The sequence below is a fragment of the Magallana gigas genome, chromosome 1 (genome assembly GCF_963853765.1).
Source record: "Magallana gigas chromosome 1, xbMagGiga1.1, whole genome shotgun sequence".
Classification (NCBI taxonomy): Eukaryota; Metazoa; Mollusca; class Bivalvia; order Ostreida; family Ostreidae; genus Magallana; species Magallana gigas.
Window position 1 is genome coordinate 53,471,995 of NC_088853.1, and position 23,515 is coordinate 53,495,509.

The window sequence follows — 23,515 nt, forward strand, 5'->3', positions numbered from 1 at the left end:
TACATTTACCTTCATTACAGAGTACCCCTGTGAACCATCTGCGCATGTACACGTGAAAGATCCAGCGTTGTTACTGCATGTTCCTCCGTTGTGACAAGGATTGTCCAGACATTCATTGATATCTGAAAGTTAATTATGATTTTTAGCTGTTTATCTCAGCCATAACCTACACTAGAAAAACAATCAAAAAAATACCCAACACAGCAACATCAATACATAAAAATCCATGTAATAGTCCTCGTTCTGAAAGCTGACATGAATTAAAAAAAAACCGCATTATTTCCCTTTAACTCCGACTACCGCAATATTAGTTATGGGTTTTCTGCTTGTCGCTACACACCCCCTATATAAGGCCAAGAGCTCTATTCAACCGTTTTCAGGTATTTCATACACCCGAACACGTTACATTGGACGAAAAGACGTGTAGAAACGCGTGTTGAACAAAATTAATATGACAACCACTAAACTGGCAAGGTATACCCAATGAAAGACGAAACAAAACAGACTGAAACTAAGGCATTGATACTTAAAACACCCTCGATAATTGTAAACCGTTCTCCTGTGTAGTAACTGTTATACCATGCGCAAACCAATGTAGCAGATCGAGCAATGTCAAAAATCGCATGGATTTTAGAAACGGGGCCTTTTTGTAGAAACCGATGGAACGATGTTACGTTTTACTTTAATGGATTAACTATCATTTAGCTATTGTGTTGGATGTAGTGACGCCGGGGTTTTCAAAAGGACGCAGACGTTATGCACTCTGTATGAACGACGTTCGAAGTAAGGGAGCGCATTCTGTGCAAAAAGTACTAATTCTACGGGAGTTCTTTTAAAGAATAAATTAAACTTGTATTTAATTGATTGTTGTTTCCTTTATTCTTAATCACAAACATTTTACTACAATGCGTAGTCCGCGTATTTAGAAGTCCGTGCAACCTGAATGCCTCGATCGGAAAGCAGCCGACCGTATCTTTCTCAACCGGTATATAACCCCGATGGCAGTAGAGGAGCGATCGAAACTAATACTGCGCCCGAATGCTTTTATGAATTCATGTCAGCTTTAAAATATTTCAATTTTTGCAAAAGAGAATTTGGTTTTAAGTTGGATTTGAGAAATTATGCTTATTTTAACGGGAGGGACATTTTAACATTGACAACCTCCACATCTATAAACAAGCTTATTTTGCATTTGATGAAAAAAAAACATAAAAATTTACGCATTTCATTGTCTTTTACCTTCATTACAAATTATCCCGGTCCATCCGGCGTCACATGTACAATTGAATGAGCCGGGTGTGTTCGTACATGTAGCTCCGTTAAGACATGGGTCATTCTGGCACTCATCAGTATCTTGAAATGTATAAAAGGTAAAAAAAAAAAAGAGGGAGATTTATTGTAACCGTATTGTCTCGTTTTAAAGAAAAAGAAACCCTGAAAAAAGTATGGCTGGTAAATAAAAAAATTAAGCCATTTGCATATAAACAAAAAATAAAATGCCTGAACCAGGGTAACATCTCACACCTTTGGCTTGTCAACACACAGAATATGATGTTCTTAGACTGTAACTGGATTTTTTTCCAGACAAGTAATTTTTGTACAATAAATGAAAAATATCCTTTCACTTTCAAAGGATTTTGAATTGATCAACACGAGATTGTTTCAATAAAAGCGGTATATCTAAATTAGAGAGAGGTGAACCATTAACTATAAGTACACCTAAAACCTCAAAACCATTAAGTCGTCGGAAACACGACAGTTTAGTAATGATTTGAGATAAGTTTTAATCATAAAAAATACAGACACAATATACATTTATTGCATGATGGTGAGGAAAATATGAAGCTTTATTCCCCCAAGAAAAATAAGATTTCCCGAGGGCTATGCCCGAGGGAAATATAATTTTTCTGGGGGAATGAATCTTCATATTTTCCTCACCATCATGCAATAAAAGTTTTATTATACCGAACAACAAATGATTATACAACATACGTCGATTTTTGATAGTTTTTCGACAAAAATGTTGTGATTTTTGTTTTTGTTTTTCTGATTTTCTATCTTTGTTTTTATAGATTCAAATCAAAAAAAGTAAAATTTATTTTTGTAGCGTAAAGAGAATTTAAATAAATGATTAAATATTTTTGATTTGATCATATTTGTTAACATCGTATGCTCATATTGGCTTTTTCATACTTTTGGGATGAAAACCCCCCGAGATTTCCGAAAAGGTGAGACATGGTATTTATTCCCCGGGAGACACTACGATTTGTTGCCTGGTCACGTGATTGTCCAGAACTAATCAGATGTCGCGTTATATAGAATAATCATATTGAGGTATAATAAAGTTTATCATTGAGTAAAGATATATCTTCACCATATAAAATACAGCCACGTAGTTTTTATTGAGTTAAGATATATCTTCTATACTTCGCCATAAAGAATACAGACACATAGTTTTATTATGATGCCGTTACCTTGTGACATCAACTTACTGATCTCACACGGTCCTTGAGCTCCTAAGAGTGCTCCATTGTGGCAGTTTTTGTTCTAAAAATAAGAAAAAAACATAATAATTTACAGAAGAACATAACAATATGAACGAATGAGTTCATGACAAATAGAATATTATAAATTGATGATATGGTGACCATATTAAGGGATATACATTAAGCAGAAGCTATTAACAAGTGAAATGGAACTCAGTGGCTTAATTGAGTTTTACTACTATACTAATGTAACTTAGACAAGAAACAATGTAACACAAATCAAATATATTTATTCGTAAATGACATTATTTAAAAAGGCGTAAAATGGGTAAAAAGTTAAATAAAAATCCGTCGAGTAAAATTACATCAAGAATACAATTGAGTTAACTGTAAGAGACAGAAAAACAACTATAGATATCTTTATAATAAATCATCTTAGCTGCAATAATCCATTATTGTGAGAGGTATACACATCCATTAGATGTCCTTGACGCTCAAGTGCGGGAGTGATTTATATTAATTTAATCATAAATAATGACATAGACCTTTGTATTTATTACACAAGCTAAAACAATGTAGCTGTGAAATTTTTAAAAAATATATTAGGAACAGTCCATGTAAAGGTGTTTTTTTTGTGTGCCTCAACATCACGTATTGAATTTGAACGACATATTTATGAATCGAATTAGTCGAACACTCTCCGACAGAGCTCAGAAAACGCCTCCAATGTAATGACATTAACAAATATTAGAATATTTATCATTATACAAAATGGAGTATCTTCCCAGAGTTGAAGAATTCGCTAGGCAATCTTGAAAGTAACACTTATAGTATATTTATCTCCTCGCGCAACTGGTTGTGAAGGGGATATAGCATCACTGCTCTGTGTGTGTGTGTGTGTGTGTGTGTGTGTGTGTGTGTGTGTGTGTGTGTGTGTGTGTGTGTGTGTGTGTGTGTTTGTAAGCACCTGAATACCACTACACGAGTATGAATACACACGTTTTATCCCACTACATTTTTTCTTCCCACTACATGCACCCGTGTAGTGGGAAGTAAAATCGTTCGGAAACGTTATTTCTCATCGTACTTGATTCAAAAAATATAAAATCGTACTATGTTTGGGTTTCCGGTGTGTATGTGGATTTTTTACACGCATCGTGGAGTCCATAAGAGTACTTTACACACTTTCCTCCATTGGATATAAATAGCGCATGCGCAATCGGAACTTCCTACTCGTAGATGGAAATAATTGTTTACAGTAAGTATCATTTTTTCTTCGATATCTAGGGAATTATGTCATTCTATTCCAATAGATAAATCTGGTAAACGACTATAACAAGGTCAGGCATTGTCTTCCCTGTTAAGTTTTTCACTGATAAGAGAACACGAGATCTAATTTTGACATCATGCGAATGCCATATTCATAATCAAAGAAGGGAATGTAACTTATTTAGAATTAAAGTGTGTCTATTTTATTTCAAGATTTATTTAATTATTGAACAGATTATTACTTATATTTTAAGGGATATATCAGTACCTTCTTAGTGGCCGAAATTCGGCCCCATTCCTAATCAGAAATAGGTGATATTTCCTCAATTTAGCGGTATTTTTTCCCAACTGGTTAACACTGAGTCTATATTTAATTCTTTTAAATAAATAATGTGTATTAAAAGCAAAATATGTGATCTTTTAACCTCAATCAGCATAGCTTTTATCATAATGCATGTTTAAAAACATTCTGTAAACATTGCCAACTTTTAATCCTAATTTCCTCTATCTTTCTAAAAATCATAATGCTGTGTTCTGTGGAATCGTTATGCTGTTTCCACATACATGTATTTGATTGATATACCTTTTCAATTGTACAATTTCATTAAAAATACGGATGAATTACGTTACATAATTATATTAATAGAAACATATTGGGATGAGTTTTCTCATGGGGTTAAATTTCAAAATAAATGATATTTACTTAAGCTAATGGTGATTATTTCTTAATATTAGTACGATCTGTGATAAATTTGGGTACAGATAATGATCCAAAAAGATTTAGACGGTTTCCTAAGTGATTAAGTGTACAGATTGATTTTAGAACGTTAAAATGAAAAGTACAGGTTTCCTCATTGGGGTCTAAGTTCAATAGGAAAGGATTTTTACTTAAACTATTGATGATTATTTCTTAACATTAGTATAGTTTAGGATAAATTAGGGTACAAATATTGATTGAAAAAGATTTAGATGGTTTCCTAAGTGAATAAGTATACTGAATTCATAACGTTTAAATTAAAATTATGGGTTTCTTCATGGGAGTCTAAGTTCAATAAGAAAGGATTTTTACTTCAACTAATGGTGATTATTTCTTAGTATTAGTGTAATTTAAGATAAATTAGGGTACACATATTGATTTAAAAAATTTAGGGGGGGGGGGTCCTAAATAAATACTATACTGATTTTAGAACGTTAAAATGAAAATTAAGGGTTTCCTTATGGAAGTCTAAGTTCAATAGGAAAGGATTTTTACTTAAACTAATGATGATTAATTCATAGTACCGGTATTAGTGTAATTTAGGATAAATTAGGGTACAAATATTGATTGAAAAAGATTTAGGGGGTGTCCTAAGTGATCAAGTATACTGATTTTATAACGTTGAAATGAAATGTATGGGTTTCCTCATGGGAGTCTAAATTTAACAGAAAAGGATTTAACCTACACTAATGGTGATTATTTCTTAGTATTAGTGTATTTTAGGATAAATTAGGGTACAAATATTGATTGAAAAAGATTTAGATGGTTTCCTAAGTGATTTAGTATACTGATTTAAGAGCGTTAAAATGAAAATTATTGGTTTCCTCATGGGAGTCTAAGTTCAATAGGAAAGGATTTTTACTTAAACTAATGATGATTATTTCTTAACATTAGTGTAGTTTAGGATAAATTAGTGTACAACTATTGATTGAAAAAGATTTAGATGGTTTCCTAAGTGAATAACAATACTGAATTCATAACGTTTAAATCAAAATTATGGGTTTCTTCATGGGATTCTAAGTTCAATAGGATAGGATTTTTACTTAAACTAATGGCGATTATTTCTTAGTATTAGTGTAATTTAAGATAAATTAGGATACAAATATTGATTGAAAAAATTTAGGGGGGGTTTCCTAAATAAATACTATACTGATTTTAGAACGTTAAAATGAAAATTAAGGGTTTCCTTATGGAAGTCTAAGTTCAAAAGGAAAGGATTTTAACTTAAACTAATGATGATTAATTCATAGTATAAGTGTAATTTAGGATAAATTAGGGTACAAATATTGATTGAAAAAGATTTAGGGGGTGTCCTAAGTAATCAAGTATACTGATTTTATAACGTTAAAATGAAATGTATGGGTTTCCTCATGGGAGTCTAAATTGAACGGAAAAGGATTTAACCTACACTAATGGTGATTATTTCTTAGTATTAGTATAATTTAGGATAAATTAGGGTTCAAATATTGATTGAAAAAGATTTAAGGAGTTTCCTAAGTGATTTAGTATACTGATTTAAGAGCGTTAAAATGAAAAATATAAGTTTCCTCATGGGGGTCTAAGTTCAAAAGGAAAGTATTTTTACTTTAACTAATGATGATTATTTCTTAACATTAGTGTAGTTTAGGATAAATTAGGGTACAAATATTGATTGAAAAGATTTAGATGGTTTCCTAACTAATAACAATACTGAATTCATAACGTTTAAATTAAAATTATGGGTTTCTTCCTGGGATTCTAAGTTCAATAGGAAAGGATTTTTACTTAAACTAATGGCGATTATTTCTTAGTATTAGTGTAATTGAGAATAAATTAAGGTACGAATATTGATTGAAAAAGATTTAAGGGGTTTCCTAAGTGATTTAGTATACTGATTTAAGAGCGTTAAAATGAAAAGTATGAGTTTCCTCATGGGGGTCTAAGTTCAATAGGATAGGATTTTTACTTAAACTAATGATGAATATTTCCTAGTTTTAGTGTAGTTTGGGATAAATTAGGGTACAAATATTGATTGAAGAAGATTTAGGGGGTGTCCTAAGTGATCAAGTATACTGATTTTATAACGTGAAAATGAAAATTATTGGTTTCCTCATGGGAGTCTAAATTTAACAGAAAAGGATTTAACTTACACTAATGGTGATTATTTCTTAGTATTAGTGTAATTTAGGATGAATTAGGGTACAAATATTGATTGAAAAAGATTTAAGGGGTTTCCTAAGTGATTTAGTATACTGATTTAAGAGTGTTAAAATGAAAAATATAAGTTTCCTCATCGGGGTCTACCCAAGTTCAATAGGAGAGGATTTTTACTTAAACTAATGATGATTATTTCTTAACATTAGTGTAGTTTAGGATAAATTAGGGTAAAAATATTGATTGAAAAAGATTTAGACGGTTTCCCAAGTGAATAAGTATACTGAATTCATAACGTTTAAATCAAAATTATGGGTTTCTTCATGGGAGTCTAAGTTCAATAAAAAAGGATTTTTACTTAAACTAATGGTGATTATTTCTTAGTATTAGAGTAATTTAAGATAAATTAGGATACAAATATTGATTTAAAAAATTAAGGGGGGGTTTCCAAAATAAATACTATACTGATTTTAGAACGTTAAAATGAAAATTAAGGGCTTCCTTATGGAAGTCTAAGTTCAATAGGAAAGGATTTTTACTTAAACTAATGATGATTAATTCATAGTTTTAGTGTAATTTAAGAAAAATTAGGGCACAAACATTGATTGAAAAAGATTTAGGGGGTGTCCTAAGTGATCAAGTATACTGATTTTATAACGTTAAAATGAAAATTATGGGTTTCCTCATGGGAGTCTAAATTTAACAGAAAAGGATTTAACTTACACTAATGGCGATTATTTCTTAGTATTAGTGTAATTTAGAATAAATTAAGGTACAAATATTGATTGAAAAAGATTTAAGGGGTTTCCTAAGTGATTTAGTATACTGATTTAAGAGCGTTAAAATGAAAAGTATGAGTTTCCTCATGGGGGTCTAAGTTCAATAGGATAGGATTTTTACTTAAACTAATGATGAATATTTCCTAGTTTTAGTGTAGTTTAGGATAAATAAGGGTACAAATATTGATTGAAAAAGATTTAGGGGGTGTCCTAAGTGATCAAGTATACTGATTTTATAACGTTAAAATGAAAATTATTGGTTTCCTCATGGGAGTCTAAATTTAACAGAAAAGGATTTAACTTACACTAATGGTGATTATTTCTTAGTATTAGTGTAATTTAGGATGAATTAGGGTACAAATATTGATTGAAAAAGATTTAAGGGGTTTCCTAAGTGATTTAGTATACTGATTTAAGAGTGTTACAATGAAAAATATAAGTTTCCTCATCGGGGTCTACCCAAGTTCAATAGGAGAGGATTTTTACTTAAACTAATGATGATTATTTCTTAACATTAGTGTAGTTTAGGATAAATTAGGGTAAAAATATTGATTGAAAAAGATTTAGACGGTTTCCCAAGTGAATAAGTATACTGAATTCATAACGTTTAAATCAAAATTATGGGTTTCTTCATGGGAGTCTAAGTTCAATAAAAAAGGATTTTTACTTAAATTAATGGTTATTATTTCTTAGTATTAGTGTAATTTAAGATAAATTAGGATACAAATATTGATTTAAAAAATTAAGGGGGGGTTTCCAAAATAAATACTATACTGATTTTAGAACGTTAAAATGAAAATTAAGGGCTTCCTTATGGAAGTCTAAGTTCAATAGGAAAGGATTTTTACTTAAACTAATGATGGTTAATTCATAGTTTTAGTGTAATTTAAGATAAATTAGGGCACAAACATTGATTGAAAAAGATTTAGGGGGTGTCCTAAGTGATCAAGTATACTGATTTTATAACGTTAAAATGAAAATTATGGGTTTCCTCATGGGAGTCTAAATTTAACAGAAAAGGATTTAACTTACACTAATGGTGATTATTTCTTAGTATTAGTGTAATTTAAGATAAATTAGGATACAAATATTGATTGAAAAAGATTTAAGGGGTTTCCTAAGTGATTTAGTATACCGGTACTGATTTAAGAGCGTTAAAATGAAAAGTATGAGTTTCCTCATGGGGGTCTAAGTTCAATAGGACAGGATTTTTACTTTAACTAATGATGAATATTTCCTAGTTTTAATGTAGTTTAGGATAAATTAGGGTACAAATATTGATTGAAAAAGATTTAGGGGGTGTCCTAAGTGATCAAGTATACTGATTTTATAACGTTAAAATGAAAATTATTGGTTTCCTCATGGGAGTCTAAATTTAACATAAAAGGATTTAACTTACACTAACGGTGATTATTTCTTAGTATTAGTGTAATTTAGGATGAATTAGGGTACAAATATTGATTGAAAAAGATTTAAGGGGTTTCCTAAGTGATTTAGTATACTGATTTAAGAGTGTTAAAATGAAAAATATAAGTTTCCTCATCAGGGTCTACCCAAGTTCAATAGGAGAGGATTTTTACTTAAACTAATGATGATTATTTCTTAACATTAGTGTAGTTTAGGATAAATTAGGGTAAAAATATTGATTGAAAAAGATTTAGACGGTTTCCCAAGTGAATAAGTATATTGAATTCATAACGTTTAAATCAAAATTATGGGTTTCTTCATTGGAGTCTAAGTTCAATAAAAAAGGATTTTTACTTAAACTAATGGTGATTATTTCTTAGTATTAGTGTAATTTAAGATAAATTAGGATACAAATATTGATTTAAAAAATTAAGGGGGGGGGGGGGGGGGTTTCCAAAATAAATACTATACTGATTTTAGAACGTTAAAATGAAAATTAAGGGCTTCCTTATGGAAGTCTAAGTTCAATAGGAAAGGATTTTTACTTAAACTAATGATGATTAATTCATAGTTTTAGTGTAATTTAAGATAAATTAGGGCACAAACATTGATTGAAAAAGATTTAGGGGGTGTCCTAAGTGATCAAGTATACTGATTTTATAACGTTAAAATGAAAATTATGGGTTTCCTCATGGGAGTCTAAATATAACAGAAAAGGATTTAACTTACACTAATGGTGATTATTTCTTAGTATTAGTGTAATTTAGAATAAATTAAGGTACAAATATTGATTGAAAAAGATTTAAGGGGTTTCCTAAGTGATTTAGTATACTGATTTAAGAGCGTTAAAATGAAAAGTATGAGTTTTCTCATGGGGGTCTAAGTTTAATAGGAAAGGATTTTTACTTAAACTAATGATGATTATTTCCTAGTTTTAGTGTAGTTTAGGATAAATTAGGATACAAATATTGATTGAAGAAGATTTAAGGGGTTTCCTAAGTGAATAAGTATACTGAATTCATAACGTTTATTAATAAATTAAAATTATGGGTTTCCTCATGGGAGTCTAAGTTTAATAGGAAAGAATTTTTATTTATACTAATGATGAATATTTCTTACCATTAGTGTAATTTAGGATAAATTAGAGTACAAATATTGACTGAAGAAAGATTTAAGGGGTTTCCTATGTGAAAACATACTGATTTTAGAACGTTAAAATAAAAAGTATATGGTTTTCCTCAATGGGGTCTAAGTTCAATAGGAAAGAACTTTTACTTAAACTAATGGTGATTATTTCTTAGTGTTAATGTAGTTTAGGATAAATTAGGGTACAAATATTGATTGAGAAAGATTTTAGGGGTTTTCTAAGTGAATAAGCTGTATACTGATTTTAGAACGTTAAAATGAAAATTATGGGTTTCCTCATGGGAGTCCAAGTTCATCAGGAATGGATTTTGACTTAAACCAATGGTTTTTTTTTTTTAGTGTTTATGTAATAAAAAAAGTCATAAAGTATAAAATAGGGAATAAATATTGACTGAAAAATATTTAGGGGGTTTCCGAAGTGAATAAGTATACTGATTTTAGAACGTTGAATGAAAATTATGGGTTTCCTCATGGGAGTCTAAATTTAACAGGAAAGGACTTTACCTAAACTAGTGGTGATAATTTTTTAGTATTAGTGTAATTAAAGATAAATTAGGGTACAAATATTGATTGAAAAAGATTTAAGGGGTTTCCTTTGTGATTAAGTATACTGAGTTTAGAACGTTAAAATGAAAAGTGTGGGTTTCTTCATTGGGGTCTAAGTTCAACAGGAAAGGATTTTTACTTACACTAATGGTTATTTTTTCTTAGTTTTAGTGTAATTTAGATTAATTAGGGTACAAATATTGATTGAAAATGATTTAAGGGGTTTCCTAAGTGATTTAGTTTACTGATTTTATAATGTTAAAATGAAAAGAATGAATTTCCTCATGGGTGTGTAAGTTCAATAGGAAAGGATTTTTACTTAAACTAATGGTAAATATTACATAGTATTTGTGTAATTTAGGATAAATAAGGGTACAAATATTGATTTAAATAAATTTAGGGAGTTTCCTTAGTGATCAAGTATACTGAATTTGTATCGTTAAAATTAAAAGTATAAATTTACTCATGGGGTTCTAAGTTCAACAGGAAAGAATTTTTACTTAAACTAATGGTGAATATTTCTTAGTGTCAATGTAATTTAAGACAAATCAGGGTAGAAGTAAAGATCCAAGAATATTTATGAGGTTTTTGGAGTGAATAAGTAAACTGAATTTTGAACGTTGAAATGAAAAGCATGGGTGTCCTCATGGAGGTCTATTTAGTTCAATAGGAAAGGATTTTTATTTAAACTATAATGGTGATATAGGTTTGTTTTTTTTAATAATCAATTACATGTACATAATGTATACTGATTTTCTCAAGTTAAAAGCAAAAGATATTGGTTTCCTCATGGGGGTCCAATACTTTACAAAAGGATTATTTTATATACTCACGGTGATTATTTCATTGCATTAATGAACTCAACATGTAACCAATATTATTCTTCTTTTTTACATTTTCTTTTAGAGACTCAAAACCAAAAATTTTGTTTGTAAATAGTGACTGATGTGCCTTATGATGTAGATGTTGGATATTGTGCTTTTCCAGGTAATGAACAATTTTTTTCTTACTGTAAACAAACACATGCTTAAGGGAAAAAAAGAAAGAGGGATATAGAAGAGAAAGACGCTTTATTTGTACTTTAGTGTCTATGAGTAATACTTTTACATTTGATCTGAGTGAGCTGAATTAAATTCTTTATATAATTATATATTACTGTATACAATATATATGATTATTAAGAAATTAAGAATGAACAATTAATTGTGAATGATACTATGCATATCTGAAATTTTTCTACATTTTCCTTTAAGAGAAATGGCCCAAAATGGAAAGCATCTGCAGACAATGACTGATATTTTTTTGATGCAGATGTTTAAAAAGATGCTTTTGAAGGTATCAGTATAATTTTTGTTACTTATTGTAAACAACTAACTATTACAAATAATAACAGAAAAAGAAAAATGCTATGTGTGTGTGTGTGCGTGTGAGAGAGAGAAAGAGAGTGAGAGAGAGAGAGAGGGAGAATTAGATTGAAGGGGAGAAATAGTGAGATGACTTAATACAACTAATTTGTATAAATGAAGTAATTTTTCTATTTAGATATTTTACCTGAATGTCACTACATGCGTGTAAATAACTAAATGTGATGTCAGTTTGAAAGAGAGAGAGAGAGAAGTCGATAGACACTAAGTTTGATTTAAAGGAATTAGATTGGAAGGGAGAGAGGAAGAGAGAGAGAGAAGAATTATTGGGAAAAAAATGAAGCATTTTTGCTATTTGGATATAATACATGAATGTCACTACATATGTGTAAATAACTAAATGTAATGTCTATTTGAAAAAAAGTCAGAAAACTTGATAGAAAATAAGAAACAAAGGAATTAGATTGGAAGGGAGAGAGGAAGTGAGAGGACTTAATAAAACTTTTTGTTTTAAGTGAAGCAATTTTTTTCTATGGAGATACTTTACCTGAATGTCACTAAAAGTGTGTAAATAACTAAATGTTATGTCAATTTGAAAAAGAGAGACAGATAACTTAATAGAAAATATGAAAACAGAAATCGGATTGGAAGGGAGAGAAGAAGATAGAGGACATGTTTTTTTGTTCAAATGAAGCAAATTTTTCTTTAAAAATGTTTGCCTGAATGTCACCACATGAGTGTAAATAACTAAATGTGGTGTTAATTTGAGAGAGAGAGAGAGAGAGAGAGAGAGAGAGAGAGAAGTTGAAAGGAAATAAAAGTTGAAGAAATTAGAGTACAGGGATTAAGATAGGAAGTGAGATGGCAAATTTCAACTTTTTGTATAAATAAAGTAATTTTTCTATTTAGATACTTTACCTGAATGTCACTACATGCATGTAAATAACTTAATGTGATGTCAATTTGAGAGAGAGAGAGAGAGAGAGAGAGAGAGAGAGAGAGAGAGAGAGAGAGAGAGAGAGAGAGAGAGAGAGAGAGAATAAGAGAGAAAGAAATCAGTTCGGTAGAGAGAGAGAGAGAGAGGATGTATTAAAACTTTTTATTCAAATGAAGCAATTTTTTTCATTTGACATTTTTAGCTTGAATGTCACTACATGAGTGTAAATTACTAAATGTGATGTCAATTTGAAAGAGAGAGAGAGAGAGGTTGATAGACACTAAGTTAGATTTAAAGGAATTAGATCAAAAGGGAGAGAGGAAGGGAGAGGAATTATTAACATTTTGTTTAAATAAAGCATGTTTTTCAATTTAGATATTTGACCTGAATGTCACTACATGTGTGTAAATAACTAAATGTAATGTCTTTTTGAAAAAAGTCAGAGAAATAGATATAAATTTAGAGATAAAGGAATTAGATCGAACGGGAGAGAGGAAGTGAGAGGACTTATTACAACTTTTTCTTCAAAGGAGGTAATTTTTTGTTGTTAATTGAGATACTTTAACTGAATGTCAGTACATGTGTGTTTATAACTAAATGTAATGTCAATTGGAAAATAGAGAGAGAATTTAATAGAAAATAAGAGAGAAAGAAATCAGTTCGGTAGAAAAAGAGAAAGATAGAGGAAGTATTAAAACTTTTTGTTCAAATGAAGCAATTTTTTCTTTTGAATTTTTTTGCCTGAATATCACTACATGAGTGTAAATTACTAAATGTGATGTTAATATGAGAGAGAGAGAGAGAGAGAGAGAGAGAGAGAGAGAGAGAGAGAGAGAGAGAGAGAGAGATAAGATAAAGAAATCAGAGTGGAGGAAAGATAGTAGGTGAGACTTAATACAACTGTTTTGTATAAATGAAGTATTTTTTCTATTTAGATACTTTACCTGAATGTCACTACACGCGTGTAAATAGCTAAATTTGATGTCAATTTGAGAGAGAATGAGAGAGAGAGAGAGAGAGAGAGAGAGAGAGAGAGACTAAGTTAGATTTAAGGGAATTATATCAAAAGGGAGAGAGGAAGAGAGAGGAATTATTAACATTTTGTTTAAGTAAAACATGTTTTTCAATTTAGATATTTGACCTGAATGTCACTACATGTGTGTAAATAACTAAATGTAATGTCTTTTTGAAAAAAGTCAGAGAAATAGATATAAATTTAGAGATAAAGGAATTAGATCAAAAGGGAGAGAGGAAGTGAGAGGACTTATTACAACTTTTTCTTCAAAGGAGGTAATTTTTTGTTGTTAATTGAGATACTTTTACTGAATGTTAGTACATGTGTGTTTATAACTAAATGTAATGTCAATTGGAAAATAGAGAGATAATTTAATAGAAAATAAGAGAGAAAGAAATCAGTTCGGTAGAAAAAGTGAAAGATAGAGGAAGTATTAAAACTTTTTGTTCAAAAGAAGCAATTTTTTCTATTGAATTTTTTTGCCTGAATGTCACTACATGAGTGTAAATTACTAAATGTGATGTTAATATGAGAGAGAGAGAGAGAGAGAGAGAGAGAGAGAGAGAGAGAGAGAGAGAGAGAGAGAGGAAATATAAGATAAAGAAATCAGAGTGGAGGAAAGATAGTAAGTGAGACTTAATACAACTGTTTTGTATAAATGAAGTATTTTTTCAATTTAGATACTTTACCTGAATGTCACTACATATGTGTAAATAACTAAATTTGATGTCAATTTGAGAGAGAGAGAGAGAGAGAGAGAGAGAGAGAGAGAGAGAGAGAGAGAGAGAGAGAGACTAAGTTAGATTTAAAGGAATTATATCAAAAGGGAGAGAGGAAGAGAGAGGAATTATTAACATTTTGTTTAAGTAAAACATGTTTTTCAATTTAGATATTTGACCTGAATGTCACTACATGAGTGTTAATAACGAAATGTGATGTCTGTTTGAAAAAGTCAGAGAAATTGATAGAAATTAAGAGATAAAATAATTAGATTGAAAGGGAGAGAGGAAGTGAGAGGCCTTTTTACAGCTTTTTCTTCAAAGGAGCTGAGGTAATTTTTTTTTTATTTATTGAGATACTTAACCTGAATTTCACTATGAGTGTAGATAATCAAAAGTAATGTTCATTTAAAAGAGAGAAAGAAGTTGATAGAAAATAAGTTAAAGATAAAGAAATTAAAGCGGAAGAGAGAGAGGAAGTTAGAGGACTTATTAAAACATTTTGTTTAAATCAAGGGATTTTTGTTCTATTGAGATACTTTACCTGAATGTCACTACATGTGTGTAAATAACTAAATGTGATGGCAATTAGAGAGAGAGAGAGAGAGAGAGAGAGAGAGAGAGAGAGAGAGAGAGAGAGAGAGAGAGAGAGAGAGAGCGAGAGAGAGAGAGAGTCAGTGAAATTGAAACAAAGTTAGAGACAAAGACATTTTGCAGAAGGTAGAGAGGGAGTTAGAGGACTTTTAAAAGAAATGTGTTCAAATGAGAGAGAGAGAGAGAGAGAGAGAGAGAGAGAGAGAGAGAGAGAGAGAGAGAGAGAGAGAGATCATGTAGAACATAACCACAGCAGCAATATTTGAACACTTTTATGAAGGTCAATTATACATTTCTAAAAACTTCCTTGTATAACAAAACATAGCCTTTTTTATAAGAGTAAAACAAAGTAAACAAAATATTTTTTTATGTTTATTGTTGTCTTATGCTTTCAGGAAAAATATCCAAGCTAAATGAGGTTTCCTGAGAAAAGTGTTTGTCTCACATGGAAAAGTTATTGTCTAAGATTATACATATTAAGGTAAATGTATAAATTAAATGTTATTTCTTAAAAAGAAATAAGCATGAGAGAGAGAGAGAGAGAGAGAGAGAGAGAGAGAGAGAGAGAGAGAAAATAAATAAATAAAGAGAGATGAATAGAGAGGGGAGAAATAAAAAACAAGAGAAAGAGAATACAGAGAAAACTGCTTTTAGTTTTCATCAATATGAAGTTAATTCATCATTGATACACTTTTCCTGAATGTCACTAGATGTGTGTAAAAAAGGGATAACAGCATTAAACTGAAATAAGGCATTAAAAAAAATTGAGAGACAGGGAAAAGTTAAAATAGACAGAGAGGGAGATAGTGTGTGAATTTAAAGTGTAAAGTGAATTTTAAACTTAATGCCTCTACATGTGTTTTTCATTGATAGTTATGAGAGAGAGAGAGAGAGAGACAGAGAGAGAGAGGAAGACAGAGATACAGAGAGACAGAGAGAGAGAATGAGTAGTGATACCTTTTAGTATTGCATAAAATCTGAAAAAAGTACATTTAAAAGTCTTGCTTTACAGAGATGAAACACATTCTCAGAATTTATATTTTGACAAGTATTTTTGTGTTGCAGCACCAGTGTTCAGACATAGGTTAACTTCCTAGATAGACGATTGAGGACCAGTAGTGTCAACGGAAAAAAATCTACGCCATGAATATTGCTTTAATCAATACTGGTTTAGAAATGATAATGAAACTCTGGTACATTTTTTATTGATCGTGTGGTTTTCATGTATTCTCCCAAAAATGAAGATATGAGAGAATTAATACACTTTTTACGTGTACATGTACGTGTAAATTCAGTAGCATTGAAAGTTTGGTTATACAATGTACATATTTTGCTGTTTTAATGTTCCTAAACGATCATATTGCCTTGTTCATATTAATATTTAAATGTTTTAGTAATACTCAATAAAAAGTCAGAGTCTAATGTAATGTCTTAATTACTTTCATAATCATTGATATTCATTTTAATTTTAATGTATCAACATCACTACGTCAAAAAATACATGCGCGGATCCAAAAAGAATTCAAGGGGGGTCGAACGGTTATTTGAGTTTGTCGGGGGGGGGGGGGGGGGTACGAGGCATATTTTTGGTAATTTTATAATGTAATTTAAAGAAATTTTAATTTTGCAAGGGGGGGGGGGTTCAGACCCCCCTGACCTCCCTCTAGATCCTAGCATGAAATAAGCTTAGCTAATGCATGATCTTGTTTTTGTATATGCCTTGCAATATTATGTAGAAATAATCAATGTGAATTTTTATATCATAATCTGTAATTTCACCATTAAAACTAGTGCTCTACTCAGAAGTTGTGCCGTCATTCTGTCTTTAAATAACCATACAGCTTTGGCTGAAAATGAAAGATGATGGATGCTTGTATATGCGTGTGATATACATGTACATGTAGGTAGAAGGGGCCTGTGATAGTTTTTCTCTTTCAATAACTAAACTGCCACGGTCCATTAGTTGTTCTAATAACAACATTCGGTTTTAGCTATTCAAAAATCAAAAAAATAATTGAAAAACAAATAATTGGGTTTATTCAAAGATTTATAGGTTTGTTACATGCACTTTGAAATATTTCGCACTTTGAAAAAAATTCAAAGTGTGTTACTAGTAGTTTTGGAACCAGTTAAACGCGCTTTTATTTTTTTTTCAAAGTACGTTGATATCGTCGATATTATTAAAAACTGTCCAGAATTTGGTCCAAATAATTGATACTTTTATTGACATACAATAACTGATTGTTTTAACCTTGGTTTGATATTGTTTAGCTCAACGGGATATATTTAAAAAAAAAAAAAGAATCCAATGCATTCTCAGCTTACTTTATAAACAGTTTCTCGATTAGAATTTTTTTCTCATAAGCTTACGTAGTTTGACAATTTACACAAGAACAAATCAGGAGTTTTAAATTATCCAAATATGACATAAACTGCATAGCGTAGCAATTGCCCTTTTCCTTTTTATTGTCTATGCAGCAAAATTAATGTACTTCTTATCTGATACATTGGGCTATGTCAGAAACGTTTACTTCAAGTTGCTGAATATCATACGTTTTGGATAGAAAGATAAGGGGTAGGCAACCTTCTTCCTGAAATCAATTACTAGTAAATGATGCACTGGTAATTGACCTGTATGATTGGTTAACCCACACCCACCCCGTTCTTAAAGACGGTTAATGAGATTTACTAGTGTTAACAATTCATCATACAATCAGCAAATTAGAAATTCAATTCCAGATTTTTCTATTTAAAAACATATTTTTTTTAAAGTGCGTTAAGTGTTTCGATAATAAAAAATGTTGAAGTTCCTTCATAACGCACTTTGAATTTTTTATTCAAACTGCGTTAGCTTAGTCCTAAGTTTAACGCGTTTTATTTTTTTTAAGTGTGTAATTTTCGCAAAGTGCGTTGCCACATACGTTATTTAAAATCCACTATAAATCACAAAACTTGTGTGCTATAATTCTTTAGAAAACTGTACAAAGAATGTATGGTGTATCAAATCATTTGATAATGAGAAGATGGGATAAATAAGTAAAATTAATGTAAGTAGTCAGTTTCATGTGTGTATTTCAAACCTGACAATGTAGTGAGAATCATGTGTGTCTAACTGGTGGGTCACGTGGTCTGATGTAGTGGAGTTCAGGGGAAAACCCAAATTTTTAATATAATGAATTTACGAATTATCAGCCCCCTAGGCTAATAAGAGTAGACAGTCTTTTATAAATTTGCTCAAATTTTTTCTTCACGACCCTTAGAAAATAGTGTAGTGACTCTCTGGTGAGAAGTCATGTGTAGTGAGTTTCATGTCTTTACGAGTATGTGTGTGTGTGTGTGTGTGTGTGTGTGTGTGTGTGTGTGTGTGTGTCCTTTTCAGTATTTTAAGCAAAATTTAAATATAACTCTCGCATGTATATTTATCAATGTTGTACACTTTATTAGCAGGGTGTAAGGACAAACTCTGTCCATTTGCAAGTAATTATGTGAAGAAATAATTTTGTATGTACAACTTTTTTTTTTTTTTTTTTTTTTTTTTTTTTTTTTATTTTACTCTCAAGAAACATAATAAATAAATTCAATACAGTTTTTTTTAAATATTCTTTCACGCATGCTCACTCTCTCACACTCAATCTAATTGGTAGAGGCTGCTTAAATTGAAAAAATACCAAAAGAATTAAACCAAAAAAAAAAAAAACAAAAACAAAAACAAAAAACAAAACAAAAACAAAAACAAAAAAATCATATGGTATCAAAGGTGAACAGAAAAATATAAACTAAAGTGAAATGATCAAAATATTGAAAACAATCTACGCAGCCACTTACCAATACTAGATGCATCCAAAAAACACGTAATTTAATTGTAAAGGACGAACACTCTCTCTCACACTCACATAACTTCCACGCATGTAAACAAACAACACAAAACATTGAACCCGAATGTCAATCGTTGAATCCCGATCCCGAGGTCAAAACCTTACAGTTACTCCGCGTTCAAAACTGAAAAGTTAGCATGGTTAGCGCCGGTGCTTAAGTTTCTCGCTGACATTATCTAGGATGTCGAATTTATGTCTCTTGCCGTCATTATCGAGAGCGAACACTTTACCATTGAAGTGCCATGCTGAGTGGATCCTGGGGTCGTCTTTGAGGTCGCGCATAAGCTTAGCGTTCATCGGGGTTAAATGATCAAACATTATAAAATGTTTTTTGAGCTTGTCCTGCGAACGGTTCTTTATCACCTTGACCTTTGTTTCCGTGTCGCGGAATTTCGCTATCACTGGCCTTGGACCGTCCCTGGCACCTCCTGGGACCCTATGAATCGCAATGACGTCTGCAGGTGCGAGATCAATGTTGATGGTTGATTTCAGTATGTGACATAAGTCATCTCACAGGTTTTCGGTCTGCTTTTCTTCCCATTTCAGAAATTTGATATTATTTTTTTGTGAGTATTGTTGATTTTGGTTAGCTAAAGTTAGTGCATTTTCTGATGTATGTTGAATGTATTTCAGATTGTCCATCATGCTTCTCAGCTCTCGTGCCTGGTTGCTGAACTTTTCCCTAAGAGTTTCGAAGTCGAGATTGAAACCGTCGGAAATATCTTTGACATGGCTTTCATATTCGTTTGTTTGTATGTACAACTTGACATTAAATATTTCCGCTTCACGAAAGAAAACACTTCAAATCAACAACTTTATATTTTATTGGATTTAGGCCTTGTAAAGGTAAGAAACAAATGCTTTATAAAAATGGGGAGTTAGAAAGATGTCCAAAGAGAAAAAACTGAAGTCAGAGTAGAATATTAAGTTTTTTTGAATTGATTCAAAACAAGCAGCCGTTTGAGTCGAATTTTGGACTGTATTTCCCGAATTACTAGAGAAAAGAACAGGTTTATAATTCAGAAGACAATTTGACAAATTTCGTCAAAATTATTAACCGTGGATAACTTTCATGTTTATCACTGTAGGTGTGTTACTCTTTTAAAACAACTGGAGTTAAAATTCGGACATACTTACTCGAATTTTTCCATAAGACATACTTCAAATCGCTTTATCTTAGCTGTGTTTCATATTCATAATGGAACTTAAATTAGCCTATACTTATTGTCTGAATGCCTAATGTATGTCACTGAATAAACCGAATAAAATAACTACCTAAGTTTAAAACATTTATTATGTGTTTTCACTAGTAATGGGAGAATTTGTACAATTACGTTAATGACCCTCTCCCCTTCCATGGATACAATACAGTGTAAATATATATGGTCTCTTTAATTACATCAATAAGTTATCCTAAATAATGTATCCCCCTCCCCACAAAATTTCATTTCGCGAGGGGATGCTCAGCTTTGCAGTGTTCGTGATAAGTTTAAATCAATGAGTTTAGTTGTAGTTCAGACACCAACATACGATACATTGCCATGAAATTTATATTAAAATAAAAACATTTTTTAAAAGAATAGAAGTAGTCACATAAATGCTTTCGATATGCATAAGAGGTCGTTTTCCGAGCTCTGCAGGAAGGCCCAGGAAAGTGCGATTGAACTTTATTGATTTCCCTCAAATAATTCAGTGAAAATTTAGGAGTGTATGTTAAAGGGGCATGGGCACGATTTTGGTCAAATTTTTTTTTATCCGTGCTTAATGTTCACAATGCTTTAGTAAGTCATTTGTATTGGTTGACCAAAATTTGAGTGTCAGTCTTCGTGTTATAAGTGAGATACAGCGCTTACAATTCTTTGCTATGTAAACAAAGCTCTTTTGTTTACATTTTTAATGTTGAAGTGTAAATTCCAGTTTTATACTAAAAATAATGTGTTAAACGTTAGGGAATTTCTATTTATGCTTTAAATGAATAAGAAGATATACAAATCAGTTTGAAAAAAGATTTTTTACTGGTATATTGAACCCATGTAAACAAAAACAGAACACGAGCCTTGTTTACATGACAAAGAATTGTGAGCCCTGTATCTTGCTCATATCTCTACGACGAACTCTCAAGATTCATTTAATCATTAGAAATGCTTTCAAAAAGCATTGTAAATAATAAAAACAGAAAAATAAAATTTGACCGAAATCGTGGCCATGCCCCTTTAAAGGGCATGGTCACAATTTTGGTCAAATTTTATTTTTATGTTTTTATTATATACAATGCTTTAGGAATGCCTTTCTAACGATCAAATGAAATTTGGGTGCCAGTCGATAAGTTTTAAGCAAGATACAGGGCTCACTATTCTTCATCAGCTAAACAAGGCTCGTGTCCAGTAAAAAATATTTTTCAAGCTGATTCTGTATCTTCTCATTCATTTTAAGCATAAAAAATGGTTCCTAAAAATTAACACATTCATTTCAGGACTAAAACTGGAATATTTACTTCAACTTCAAAATGTACAAAGCTTTGTATAGGGAAGAATATTTTAAGCTCTGTAACTCGCTTATAACTCAACAAATGACACTCAAATTTTGATTGCCTATTAAAAATACATTACCGGAGCATTGTAAACGTTAAAATCGAAAAAAATTATTTTTGACCAAAATTTTAAACTTAGTATAGTTTTTCCATTTTTCAAAAATTAGAACGAAAAATTCTTTATACAGAGCATATATATTTTTTTTTACTATGGATTACATTTCAATGGCGGTTGTGATGCCAATAAATTGAATACACTTGATTTTTTCGTGCAAATGTACGCTTACGTTAAACACAATAATACGATATGTATTATATCCAGAGGTAAAGAAAGACACTTATTTATCCCCATTTGGTAAGATTTAGGTTTATTTAATTTATAATTTATCACCCGTTATAATCTTTAAAATATAACATACTGTATTTGGTAACATTGTCTTTTAAGATATAAAAAAACTTACAAGAGATATCATTTCCATTTTTTCTGTCACTCCTTCCCCCTTTCGAACAAGGTTTGACAAGGATATCAAACTTAACCAGTTTGTTTTCCCCTTTAAAACTTATGAGTAAGGTAATAAAAATCATTTGTCAATGAATATTCTTAAATGACCAAAAATTATTTATTTAGTTACTTTACCCTGAAAGAAAATTATTTGTTCAAATTTTGAAGCAGGATTCTGCCTGCTCGTTTAATATTTAAAAAAAAAATGTTACAAGTTCTAAAGTTCGTAAAAAGCTGTACTTACAGTTGTATTTTCGAAAAGTTCACATCGTGTAGTGGTATTTGAAGGGTTTGCGTGTCCACTGCGGAATCGACACGTGTAATAACCGTCAAAGGTACAAAGGTCAAAAGCATTACAAAGTAAACTCATTCCACACTGCAATGCACACTCTACAATAGACGGAATTTCGAGTTTGTGAACCGCGAAAACGCCCAGATCAGTGGTTTCGGAAACATGCCCTTGTTTAATGAAGTACGAAGAAGAAAGTAAATATTGTCCGGAAGAATATATCAATGTTAAACAATGAATACATAAAATCACTGCCAAGAATTTCATTTTAGGTCCTCGTCATCTACATTTACATAATGGCTACTCATACATTGATAAGGTATTTAACATTAACTTAGAATTTATACAACAGTTCAAACATTCATTCGTAAGGATTAACCAATCAGTAAACATTTGCCCTATTCATATCAATATGTTTTAAAAATTTATTATACAAAATCGATGGTCCATTTATTCGCTTTCATTGCTTATGTAAATTCGGTTTCATACAGGACTAATATCAAAGCAAGAAAACAATATCACTTAATATTATAAATCTTTACATACAGGTAATAAGTGAAACAACTTCTTTTTCATTTAATGATAATTTTTTCCCTATACATCCTTAGTATGATGTTTCTACTCAAATTTTAAGTAAGAATTTAAAATATATCTCAATAAACTTAAATATAATATTTTGGCACTGTTAAAACATACACAGACGATCTTTTTTCAGTCTGACATCCTTGAGCTGTTTCTTATCTACTCACGAGTTAGCTTGTAGATACTAGTGATAATAAAAGAGGCATAATTATTTGTATTGGGTTTTTTTCAGCTTCTGACGAACTAATCACAGCCTTGATTATTTCAAAACAACACTGTTATTATTTTTCATCTTGAACTTTTTGTAAAGATGAAAGGATGTTAAGTTATAAGAGGAAGTAAAATATAGATAAACAGTTGAAGTTCGGTTCTATTGTCTATAGAGTATTATTAGTTAGATCGTTGTAATATAAAAACGCTTCCACCTAAATCGACGTATAAAAGTTTCATTCCACCACGTAAATATAGTATAGGGACAAAAAAGTTAAAATTATTTTTATTGGGAACGCCTATGACTGGGGCCGGTGACAACCAGTGTGTAAATATAGGGATGGTGTGATGTCAAAAATAGTAGGTATTAAGACT

The 23,515-nt window shown here is 30.8% G+C and overlaps 1 long non-coding RNA gene and 1 other non-coding gene across 2 annotated transcripts; one reads left to right on the top strand and one right to left on the bottom strand.

Moving 5' to 3' along the window:
• Nucleotides 1-34: 34 nt before the first annotated feature.
• Nucleotides 35-22,669, bottom strand: LOC109617185 (uncharacterized). The gene is made up of 4 exons (XR_010709180.1): nucleotides 22,304-22,669; nucleotides 2,493-2,547; nucleotides 1,240-1,353; nucleotides 35-122 (listed from the first exon to the last, which is right to left on the bottom strand). It is a non-coding gene; the product is annotated as an uncharacterized protein (transcript).
• LOC117685618 (uncharacterized) lies at nucleotides 3,397-16,957 on the top strand. Its single transcript, XR_010709178.1, has 5 exons — nucleotides 3,397-3,744; nucleotides 11,430-11,510; nucleotides 11,777-11,858; nucleotides 15,548-15,633; nucleotides 16,218-16,957. It is a non-coding gene; the product is annotated as an uncharacterized lncRNA (long non-coding RNA).
• Nucleotides 22,670-23,515: the final 846 nt, after the last annotated feature.